Below are 12,455 nucleotides of genomic sequence, written 5' to 3' on the forward strand. Positions count from 1 at the left end.
TTTTTGTCTAACCCCTTTCTAGGTGATGTTGAGGTCTATATTAGGAAGTGCAAATTTATTGAAGGCAAGTGTTTCCTTTTGTAATAGAACCGTGTTTTGGCCACTATCTATAACCAATCTAAGAAATCCTTCAATAAACCTCCTTATCAAAAATTGTTCTTGTTGTAGTGTTTTGTCATTTTCATTATTCTTCTCGCATGCCTAAATATCTTAACCTATAGAAATTTAAAGTGTTAGAGGGGATTGTGTCTATTTGTCGCCTTTATTGGGCTTATAGGTTTCCTCTTGCCAATATTCTTTCCCTCCATTCCTTGAAACCAAACATTTACATTTCTGTTTAAGATCTTTGATTATTTGTCATTTAGACTCCTCAGTACCTATGTACTTTATCATAGATTTACTTATGTACTTTATCTTGGATTTTCCTATGATTCTACTCGCTACATTACCTTTGGCACTAGGATTTATGTCTCCATGCATTTATGTATACCTATTAAGATAAAAGACTAATCCATGAGCCTTAATTATTCTCTATTTACAATTTCATGACTTCTCTCCTCTAGCATCGAGTATTCTCTATCATTAATTCCTAATGTGAGGATTCACTTTTCCTTTAAGTCTAAAAAGCTTGGATTTGTTTATTTTCCCTACTCATTTCTCTTAACCCACTTCCCATCTCCCTTCCTTCTTGTGGAACCCATACTTGAAGGATTACTCATACTATCATACCCAAAAGGTATAAGTATGTGGTAAAACCAATCTTTAAACATTCAAAGTCCTCCACCTTATTTCCCTTGCTATTTTCCTTCTAGTAGTGGATACACCACATTAATAATCCCCAAACCATTTCCATTCACCTAGTGTATGAACAAAAAAATAAACAAATTATGGAAGATGACAAAAACTAAGGAGAAATCGATAGAACATCATGAACAATGATTAAAAAGTGTCGTTAGAAAGATAGGAGATACCTTGACATAAAAGAAATGAATTGATTGTTTTATTTTAGGGTTAACCTCTCACATTATAGTAGAAATAAATGAGAATATTTACTCTTGTTATAAGGATGCAGTACAATGGATCAACATAATAGAATCATAGTCAAAGATAAGGGAGAATTATTTAGTAGGAAAGGATGAAATTGATCATTTAAATTAAAGTTGAAAAATGTAATGTTGAAGTGATAAATTATAATGAAAGGTAAGAAAGATGAGACTTCCCCCCCATCTATAGGACGTGCAAGTTTTGGTTTAAAAATTACATTAGAGAAGAATATCTAGGGAATGAATGTTTAATAATCAAAGGCATGAAGAGGGCTACCACACAAAGAGAACTTGAGAAATTCCTTAGAAAGATAGCAAGTACATATTATAAAGTATAAAGTGGGATAAAGATGACACAAATAGGTGTCCAATGTTACTTAATGAAGAAGAAGAATATGAACCAATAGTTCGTGTATTTACGAGTGAAGAATTTTTGGATATGTGTATGTAGAGAACATAGGGTTTTACTATATGAGCATTCAATGTTTGCTTGGGCTATGGCTATGGGAACTTCAATTGGGAGAAAGTATAAGACCACTTATTAATATATAGTATATGGTACTACAAATCAAGATATATGACCCTCCGTGAGTTACCATGATAACTATTGAGGAGATGATAGGGGAGGATACCATGATCATAATAGATTTGGTTCTAAGAGATTTCCACAATCCATCATATAACTATCAAGAGTACATTTTTGGATTCGATTATGTGTAAGATATTTGCATCAACGTTTTGGATCACACTCCATGATATTACACACAATCGAATCTAGAAATGTACTCTTGATAATAATAATAGAGGTACCAAAGAAAGGACCAAAAGGCCAAGATATTATAACTATGGTAACTAGGACATTATGCTAAAAAGTACAAAATAAAAAGACAAAAATATTTATATAATTTTGTGGTAATAAATCACATGATATTTATAATTCTTCCAAATTTAATAGCTCTATAATAACATGTTGGCACCATTTATTGGAAAGTTAATAATTGTCTAGTCCAAATGTAACCTATGATGCTAAATAAGGTATGAATAACTAAAGTAGAGGAGAAAACAAATCAAATATAGAAACTAAATGTAGAATAGGAGAATCCTCATTGACGAAAAGGAAATTTAAAAGTAATACAAAGGAGAAAATAAAGGAAAAATCAAGAAAAATGTGTCATGTAGAAACTGAAGAAAAATGAGGAAAAAAACTTTAGTAGTTACTTGGGTTGGATTAATAGAAACATATCCTAGAAGAATCCTATGAAAGTGAAGATAAAAAATAATATTTAGTTAAAGGGGAACATGATTTGGTGGTAAGGAATTCCAAAGAGATAATTAAGAAAAATAGGTCTATATACTAAAAAGAATTGGTGAAATTGGTAGAATAAGAAGAGGTTGGGGTTCAGTGGTTGGATAAGGTTAAATCAAAGAAACTAATGAAATATGGAACTAGATTTTTTTATGACAAAGAAAAGTAATGCAAATTCATTTAGTTTAGTCAATTCTAGGGTTGGATTAAGGAGAAAACTAATAAGCTATTAATGTTATTTGTAGAATTATGGGTTTCTTAAGAAGAGGAAATTGTCAAAAAGTAGAGGCATAGAAGTTTTAAAAAAAAGCTCTTAAAGTGGTCTATCACCTATGATACAAGGTGGTACAATGTGTTATAAGATATGATAGATGGTGACAATAGTGGTAAGAGAGGATCAAGAAAGACAAGTGAAGGGTAAGGGTTAATAGGATTGCATATAGGGGTAAGAGATAAAGTGGTTCCTAAATGGACAAGCCCATATTTAGAGAGAGAGAGAGAGAGAGAGAGAGAGAGAGAGAGAGAGAGAGAGAGAGAGAGAGAGAGAGAGAGAGAGAGAGAGAGAGAGAGAGAGAGAGAGAGAGAGAGAGAGAGAGAGAGAGAGAGAGAGAGAGAGGGGGTTGGATGAGTAGGAAATGGAAATTTAGGTGAAGGAATATTGAGTGATGGGAAAAATAAATGAGGTTAGGTAGAAGAGAGGGATGGAGGTGTGGGAACTAGACTATAAATGGACATGAGTGCAAATTTAATATATGATATATAGTGATGATGATATTTGTCAAGGAGTGTGCAAGTAGTCTAGTTTTGATAGAATGATGTTAGCACACTTGTAGATTGTAACCATGCCTTTATTACATGCATTATTTGTTTAGGAGTGTACAAGCAGTCTAGTTTTTATATAAGGACATCGGTACACCTGTAGATTGCAACTATGCCTTTATTAAAATTCAAAAGAAATACAGAATAGAATAAGGATGAAGAATTCCCTGTAAATGAGTAAAAAGATATTAGAATGTACCACAAAAAAAAAATTCAAGAAAGTGTTAAAATGTATAGAAAAATATTTAATAAGGCTAGGATAAAAAGTATTAAAATAGAAACAAAAAATATTAATGGGTTTAGAAAAAGTAAAATATGGAAGAGAAGATACGTGCAATAAAAAATAAACTAAAGAGGGGCAAAGAAAAATAATGAGGAGAATGAATTGGGCATGTGGAATAAAAGATTAGACCTGATCACATATGAGTAGAATGCTCTTATGGGTCTCCACAACATGAATTCCTCTTAGTTTTCTATGTTTTATATTGGCTTCTAGTTTTTTTTTATTTGATGTTTTCTTGATCTATCTATAACTAAGTATATGTGGCAGATTTTAATTTTTGTTGAACTTCTTTGTTATTTTGTTTTAAACTTGTGAGTGTCGGACCCTCTTCCCACCTTATCTAATGAGAAGAAATTAAAAATAATAATGAATTAACAAAAAATAAAAGAAAATATAGTTAAGTGTAATGGATGTTTTCCTATCACATCATTGCTAAGTGTGTTCCTTTTAGAAATATAAAATAAAAATAAAAATAAATCACAAGAATTTAAACATATAGATGAAAGGAAAAAAATAATTAGAATGAAAAATATGGGTAAATCTCAAAACTTTTAAAGACCACTTAATACAGAAGTGGAGAATATTAAAAATGGAGCCCCTATATTAGAAATGATTAATAATTGCTAGTTAGAAAAAGAAGAACATAGGTGGTAGAGGTATTATAGGAATATAAATATCTTCTCCTCAAGAACTTTATACATAAAATCTATCAAAGAGGAGTAGTGAGATGAAATATAAAATTAAAGAATCCCTTAAATATATTATTGATTGATTGATTGTATTACAATACTTGATATGTCTTCCATCCAGAACTTTTCTACCATTAGGGACCCCATGCCTTATCTCAACTATTAAGTGCTCATGTACTTGGAGCCATATTGAAGGCATATATCATTTCTAGTGTTCTATGTATTTAATTGAAGGTGAAAATTTGGGATCTCTTTGACATTGAAGATGGAATTTTTCAACCAAGTGAACATTATGTAACAATGAATTACATTAGAAATGAAGACCCTCTCATGGACAAAACAAAAATTATAAATTCAAGACCATCAACAACCCCAAAATGGTTACTTGAAATTGATGAGAAAATTATTGACAATCTTGAAGGCAAGAGGTCAACACGAACTATTCGATTATGGGCTATGCAACTTTTCAACCATTATGGGCTATGTACTTGGAGCCATATTGAAGGCATATATCATTTCTAGTGTTCTATGTATTTAATTGAAGGTGAAAATTTGGGATCTCTTTGACATTGAAGATGGAATTTTTAAACCAAGTGAACATTATGTAATAATGAATTACATTAGAAATGAAGACCCTCTCATGGACAAAACAAAAATTATAAATTCAAGACCATCAACAACCCCAAAATGGTTACTTGAAATTGATGAGAAAATTATTGACAATCTTGAAGGCAAGAGGTCAACACGAACTATTCGATTATGGGCTATGCAACTTTTCAACCAATATTTAAGCAATAAGACATTGACTGAGCAATGCCAAATTTTTGTTCAATTGCTAAAGATGCAAAATATGAGACCATTGCTACCCAAATTGAAGATTCATATGAACAAGAAGATGGAGAAACATTCTATTATTGTCAAAAATATTTTTAATGTTCTCAATTCTATTGGAAAGAATAGATAGGAAAAATATAAGAGAGCTGCTCAAAGGGTGATTACAACCTCCTTAGTAAGTCATTGTTTAAGGAAGGCTCACTTTATGAGACAAACTTGTGTTGATTTTAACATAAATCGTAGAACTTTGGATAGAGAACTTGCAAGAAGATAAATACTCGATGATCCTTTTCAAGACGATACATGGGCTTTTGGTGGGAGGCTTCCACATGTTGATAAGAAGTTGACTGACAATTTGAAGGAGGAAATTCAATAATTTTGGCACTCTAATTCTAGAGTATCACCCAATGTAAAGGATGTTTTAAAGTTAAGAATTGGCAATCGAGACTGCACAACGTATCCTAGAAATTTCTTGGATTTAAGACAAACAATGTTGTACAAAATATTTTGTGAAACACATCCAACTTTGCAAATATCACAAAGGGCCTTTGAATCTGTGAAGCCATTTGATTGTTAACCTCTTAATATTTTTAATACTTTTTGTTGCAAATACCATGTGGAGTTTTGAGCGTACCATGAACTTTTATGCTATATTTGTTCTACGTTGCATAGTAATGATATGTTGTAGGAGTGTGGTGCAATAAAATTTTTGAGATCATCAAGAGACTTGCTAGATCTATTTTATGTCCTAGAGACGATGGATGCTTTTCCTATATAAGTGATCATTTAAATGAGAAGATCTCACCATGTGGTGGCTTGTCAAAGTTTGTTTCATGTTTTCATGAGGGTAGTGAACATGAGTTTGGAAAAAATATTATTAAGAAAAAAGATACGAGACAATGAAATATACTTTGAAGAGATGAGGTGAAGGTTCTAGATGCGAGTTGGTATCTAAAGAATTCAGTATTACTGATTTTATTTTATATATTAAGGAAAATATTTTCTACAAGTATACAAAGTGTGCCAATAAGTCTTAGTGGTTGGATCATAGTTTAGGGTGTGTAAGAACTCTTTCCCGATTGGCACTATTATATCGGTTGTCAATTTTATATAAAAACTATACATTGCAACCATAAAATGGGGTTCAGGCTCAATATTAGAATTTAATTGAGATTGTTATTTTTGTTCACATAACATATAGACATGCCCCTGACAGTACAAAAGATGATAGAAAGATAATCAGACAATATCATTTTTTATATGAGTGATGATAGATCTCACTCTTCTGAGTATGTGCAACATTGTTTCAAGAATTTTTTTCAGTTCTTCCAAGAGAAAGGTACTACAATAGACTGACATCTCATATAGTTAGGTAACTACACGTGTCAATTCAAGAATGCTCACATGTTTTATTGTTTGAGTATAATGCATGTAGAGAGGCATGTACCTCATATTTGGACTTTTATTGAAGCTGGGCATGGGAAGGGGGAGCATTGCGGAGTAGATGCATGTTTGAAGAGAGCTCTAGTTAAGGAGAAATTAAGGATTTCAGGTACAAAATTATCTGATACATGTTCTATTGTTGATTGGTGTAGTTCAACAATGTCACAGAGAAGGACACTTGATCTAGCAGTTCATAGTGGGAGACAAATTAGATTATCAAACATTTAAAGTTTCTTCAAAGATGCATTCATTTCACAACTTAGATGGAAGTACATAGACCATTTGGACACAAGAATTGGCTTGTTTTTGTCATAGTTGTGTTCAATGTAACTGGGATCAGTGCGAGTCAAGTGAGTGGGTGGATATTTGGGTTTTATAATATCTAACTCTTTTATCTCAAACAATATCCATACCAAATGATGACATGGAAAGTTCAGTTGAGTATGACCATCTTTCACATCTTCTACAACCAGGACATGTTTTTGCAATGGTTGAACCATAGGGGAATGAAGAGAGATTAGATTCTGGTTGGCATTATGTATATAGGGAAAGAAAAAGCTAACACAACCGATGGCAGATGATAATGGGTTCATGTATCCTATAGGTTCAGTTGTTGTTATAGGAACTTGTCTGTGAACATACAAGATTAGAAAGAATGGCATACATGCATTTGAAGAATATGAGAGACACAAAAACATTCTCAACTATTCACACCTTATTATAGCTACAAATGTCAAGTTTTTGAAGTATAAAGCAAGAGCAAAGACAAAAGAACTATGGACAATGAATAGTGTTGATAATGGGAAATACTGGATACTCTTAGGCAAAGATATGATCCTACAAGCACACTTGAGTAGCAGGTCTTTATAATCTCTTAATTTTTTTATCATGCCTTTCATTTCAAATAATGATCATAAAACCTTTATGTTTAAGTTTTTTATGCGTAGATTAACAATTCTTAAAAACAAAGGTCTTTTTGATGAACAATACTATTGCATCACGATTTGTGAATCAATGTAGTGGGTACACTCGATATAATTCATAAGGATTCATCTTCATGATGTATAATCCCACCTCTTCATTTATTATCATGCATTTTATTTCAAATAATTATCATAAATCCTTTTATGTTCATGTTTTTTATGTGTAGATTAACAATTCTTAAAAGTGCAGGTCTTTTTTTATGATATACAATACTATTGCATCATGATTTTATCATCAACATAGTGGGTATACTACATATGATTCATAAGGATGTATCTTCACAATGTATAATACCACCTCTTCATTTATTATCATGCATTTCATTTCAAATAATGATCATAAAACCTTGATGTTCATGTTTTTAATGTGTAGATTAACAATTCTTAAAAATGTGGGTCTTTTTTATGATATACAATACTATTGCATCAATATTTTTGAATCAATATTGTGGGTACACTCGATATAATTTGAAAGGACATATCTTCATGGTATATAATCCCACTGCTCTATTTATTATCATTTTTTTATGTGTAGATTAACAATTCTTAAAAAAATAGGTATTTTTTATGCTATTCATGTTGCTTATGTTGATCTTCATTTATATGTAGACATTTCTCTACATAAGCTTGGCTCTTAGGACATGAGGATATTAGATGCACATGAAGTGGGATTTTGTATTTGTATATGAGTACATTGATGTAACTTTGTTACAATGATATACAATGTATTTGTACATGAGTACATTGGTGTAGTTGTATTGATGATATATAATGTATTTGTACATGAGTACATTGATGTAGTTGTATTGATGATATAGAATATATTTATACATGAGTACATTGGTGTAGTTGTATTGATGATATACAATGTATTTGTACGTGAGTGCATTGGTGTAGTCGTATTGATGATATACAATGTATATGTACATGAGTACACTGGTGTAGTTGTATTGATGTTATAAAATGTATTGGTACACAAGTACATTGGTGTAGTTATATTGATTATGATAAAAAAAAATATGCATAGACTAACAAATCTTATGTGTATGACCCACTATAAAACAAATAAGAATAGTAAAGAATTCTCTTACACATGCTAAAAAGAATTTCCACAACCTTAAAGGATGTCAAATCTAGATAAATTTAGAAGGGGGAAAGGTCAATTTTGTTGCAAAACCATATACCATGAAAATGGGTCAAACCTAAACTCATTGAAGAAGTCACAAATATAAGTTGAAGAAGTCACAAATATAAGTCCAAGATTTTTGAACTTCGATGAAAAACCAAAAAGGGTTCTTGATAGTATTATTTTATCCATAGAATGAAAAAAAATGAAAGATAACTCTTAAATGAGACAATCTTAATCGAAATGGAAGGTCCTACTAAACATAATACACCAAGAAATATAAGCAACCTCATGTTTAATAATAAAAGAGCATTCAGTTTGGATCTATGGTGCTAAGTGCCCAATGAAGATAGGGGGTGTTAATGGTGGTTTAACTTAGCCACTATTAGGAAGATGAGGTGCCAACCACAAATATTCCTTATGAGGTATATAATTACAAATTGGTATATTATGATTTCATTTTAATTCATCCCACAATGAATTGAAAATTCTAACCTCAATTTAGTGAACCATATGGGAAAGAATCACATGAATTTTTTTTTGGTTTATTTCAAAATCCTATTTGACGAGCCAAAATTTTAGTTTGGTCTTAGGCTAATATATATATTTTTTGGTGATTTTTGAAAAAAAATATAAAGATTTTGACTCCTTTATAATAAAAAATCATAGCTCAAGCCCAAGAGAATTTATTTGAAAGCTAATCTTAAAATGAAAAGTTAGTCACCACCAAATAGACTACTTATTAATAGAAAGACCATTTCAAACATCAGTGCCAACCCACATAAGATTGGACTTGATGCCTTCAAAAGACATCTAGATGTCTTTAATAACAAATTATCCCTATATTTTAATGGGCACATAATGAGAATGAAGTGGATCTTAAAACTTTTCCAATGTAGACATCAAGATGGTACTCCATGGAAAATACAATATTGAATGAGGACATTCCAAGCTTCCTCATCTTCAAGAGATCAAATAATTAATTTAGCACAAAGTATCAAGTCTTGATGGTCGATTGGAAGTAATCCAAAATCCCTAACATCATATGGGAAACAACAATATTTTCAAGCCACATGATGAAAAATGTTAACAATAAAGAATATTAAAAAAAAAACAACAAAAAAGTTAAATAATGATGTTTTAGAATGAACCCAACAAAAAGAATAATAAGCACATGAATAACAACCAAAATCATAGAATATATCTAAAATTTATCAGCCTCCTTAAACTAGTTCTTTCCTATATTCTAAATATAGCATTTTAGCATAAAAGCTAGAAGGGTAGGGGTCGAATACAAATATAATGTCAAGTGAGTATGAAGACTTAATTACTTCAATTAAAAAAAGGTAAAACATATGGAGACTAATTCTCATGATCAGTCCACTTCTACCCAGGAAATATTAAATTGCTAGTGTTAGAAAATAAAGATTACGTTTAGTATTGGGTCTTCTGTCATTGGATGCATAAAAGTAAAGCCCTACAAAACGATATTACTAATTAGAAAGTGTAGCTGGATGAATCTTATTGTGATCACAATCTGCAGGCTTGGAATTTGATGGTCACCCCTACTCATCATATGAATTTTTTATGACGGTTTAGTCATTTCAATGCCTTTCATTTGATGTTTTAAGAAAAAAATTATTTGTCAAAAAATATAAAAGTAAGTAGAAGATTGAAGCAATGAAAATCAATGCCCATCTTTGTTGGGAAGAAATGAAAACCATTATCTTAATGAGAAAATAATGATAAATTAGTAATATATGCAAAAATATTAAATTTACTAAAAATGTTTCTAAATTAATATACTAATACATATTATATATTAACATTAAATGATGATCAATTAATAATTACTAATTTAGTAATAATAAACATTTAAATTTTAAAATTATATATACTATGACAAGTTTCTATAACAATCTTATTAATTATATTTAAAAAATTAAATTGACTAAGTTTCTAAATTCATATATAAAAAAATAGAATATATTATAAAAATTCATATTAAAATATTTTATCAATTATATTCTATAATTTCAATTATGACAAGTTTTTAAATTCATATGAAAAAATAAAACTATTCTAAAAAATCATATTAAAATATTATAAAATTAGAAACAACTACATCCTTCCATATTCTAAATCCTTCCATTTCAAAATATTCTAAATAAATTTGTATTTTTATAATAAATATTCTAAACTAATATATACATTACCTACTATATTTTTTTATGGTTAATTTATAATTTGAAGTGTCATCTATACGATTTAAGAAAAAAATAGCATGTCAATACATACGTTCTATTAATTTTTTAAGTTGTCAAATACAATTCAAAAGTGAAAAAACGGCCATTTTGCCTGTCAAATTCCAGACCAGACCATCTGACATTGAAGTTGGGACGGGGATAGCTAAAGCAATTTTGATGTCGATGTATGTGACTCAAGTAAAGCGATTTTGACGTTGATGTGTGTGACTAAAGGAAAAGCAATTTTGACATCGATGGGTGTGACTAAATTTATCCTTTTATTTTCTTTAAACCTCACCATTATTTCATATCAGACAGGTCGTAGTGGATTGGACTGTTGGATGAGGGTCCATCCATCAACACGTCTATCTTTTTGGTACGGCAGATGCCTTTTCCTTCCGTCTATTGCATTTTTTCTGGTGAATAATACATCTTACCAAACAAATAGTTTTTTAAAACGTCCACTGTAAAAGCTAGCAAAGTGAATGGGGTACAAAGTAAACAAGCATTATATTAGTTATGTAGACAGTTATTAATGAGAACAAAATGTTCTCGTGCTACATCTTCTTCTTCTCTTTCTATCTAAGTGGGAATGGGGTAGCCAAAAGAAATTGTAATATTCATTTATGTGACTAAAGGTAAGGCAAATTTGGAGGTACGGTATTATTCCTTTAAAACTCATCATAAAAGGTTGAAGGGTTAGGGAAACACCTCTGTTAGAGGACGGTCCATCCACCGACAGGTCTATTCCTTTAGTATGACAGATGCCATTTCCATCCACCTTATTGTCTTTGTTTTGAATAATGCACCTTACCAAACAATTATGTTCTAAACTGGCCGCTATAAAATGTAGCAAATGAAAGGGGTAACCGTAAGAGTAAGAATATTGAATTAAATCAATAATCCATAAATTATTTTGTATTATGCTTGTTTCACAGCTTATCATAAATTATTTCGTTGAAAAAGGAGTCCAAATCATTCCGCGTTACATGGAAAAATTGGTGGACTTCCTTAGTCTAGCTACTTCACGCTTAAATATATTGTGTGTACATCATTATTATTAATTGGGAGGAGACAATATACCAAAATTGAAATTGTAAATATTTTACTATCATTAGGTGGGTGAAGAGAATATATTACATTTAACAATATAAGGATATGTTAGACAATTATGGAATATCATAAGGATCACAACTGATATGATTATATAAATCTCATTTAAGAAGAATATGAAAATATGCTTTATCATCAGAACTCTTTAGGTGTGGTTGGCCTTCTATTTGGTAGATATTCTAACCATATTCATAATTGATTTACATGGGGAAATTGTAGAAATGAAATGGAAAGAAAACTCAACAAGTTAGTTTATATATCCCATAATATTGAATAGCTTTATACTCACTTAGGAAATAGTTATAAAGGTTGATTATTCTATGTCTCTCTCTAATCACTTTCCATTTTATTAGTCCCTCAAAACACCCTTTTTAATATTAATATTCCCACCTAAAGAATATTTTCACTATGTTATTTCTCTTATGGGAATTTGGAATTCTATTCCCAAATTATAAGAATGACATTTATGGATTGTGTGGTGGTCTTTCTCTCTGTGTACTAAATTACTTCTTTCCTTTGTGAAAGGATTGTTTGGCAATGAAAATGTCTAGAAAAATCCCTTCAAGAGAG

The sequence above is a fragment of the Cryptomeria japonica genome, chromosome 7 (assembly GCF_030272615.1).
Source record: "Cryptomeria japonica chromosome 7, Sugi_1.0, whole genome shotgun sequence".
Lineage (NCBI taxonomy): Eukaryota > Viridiplantae > Streptophyta > Pinopsida > Cupressales > Cupressaceae > Cryptomeria > Cryptomeria japonica.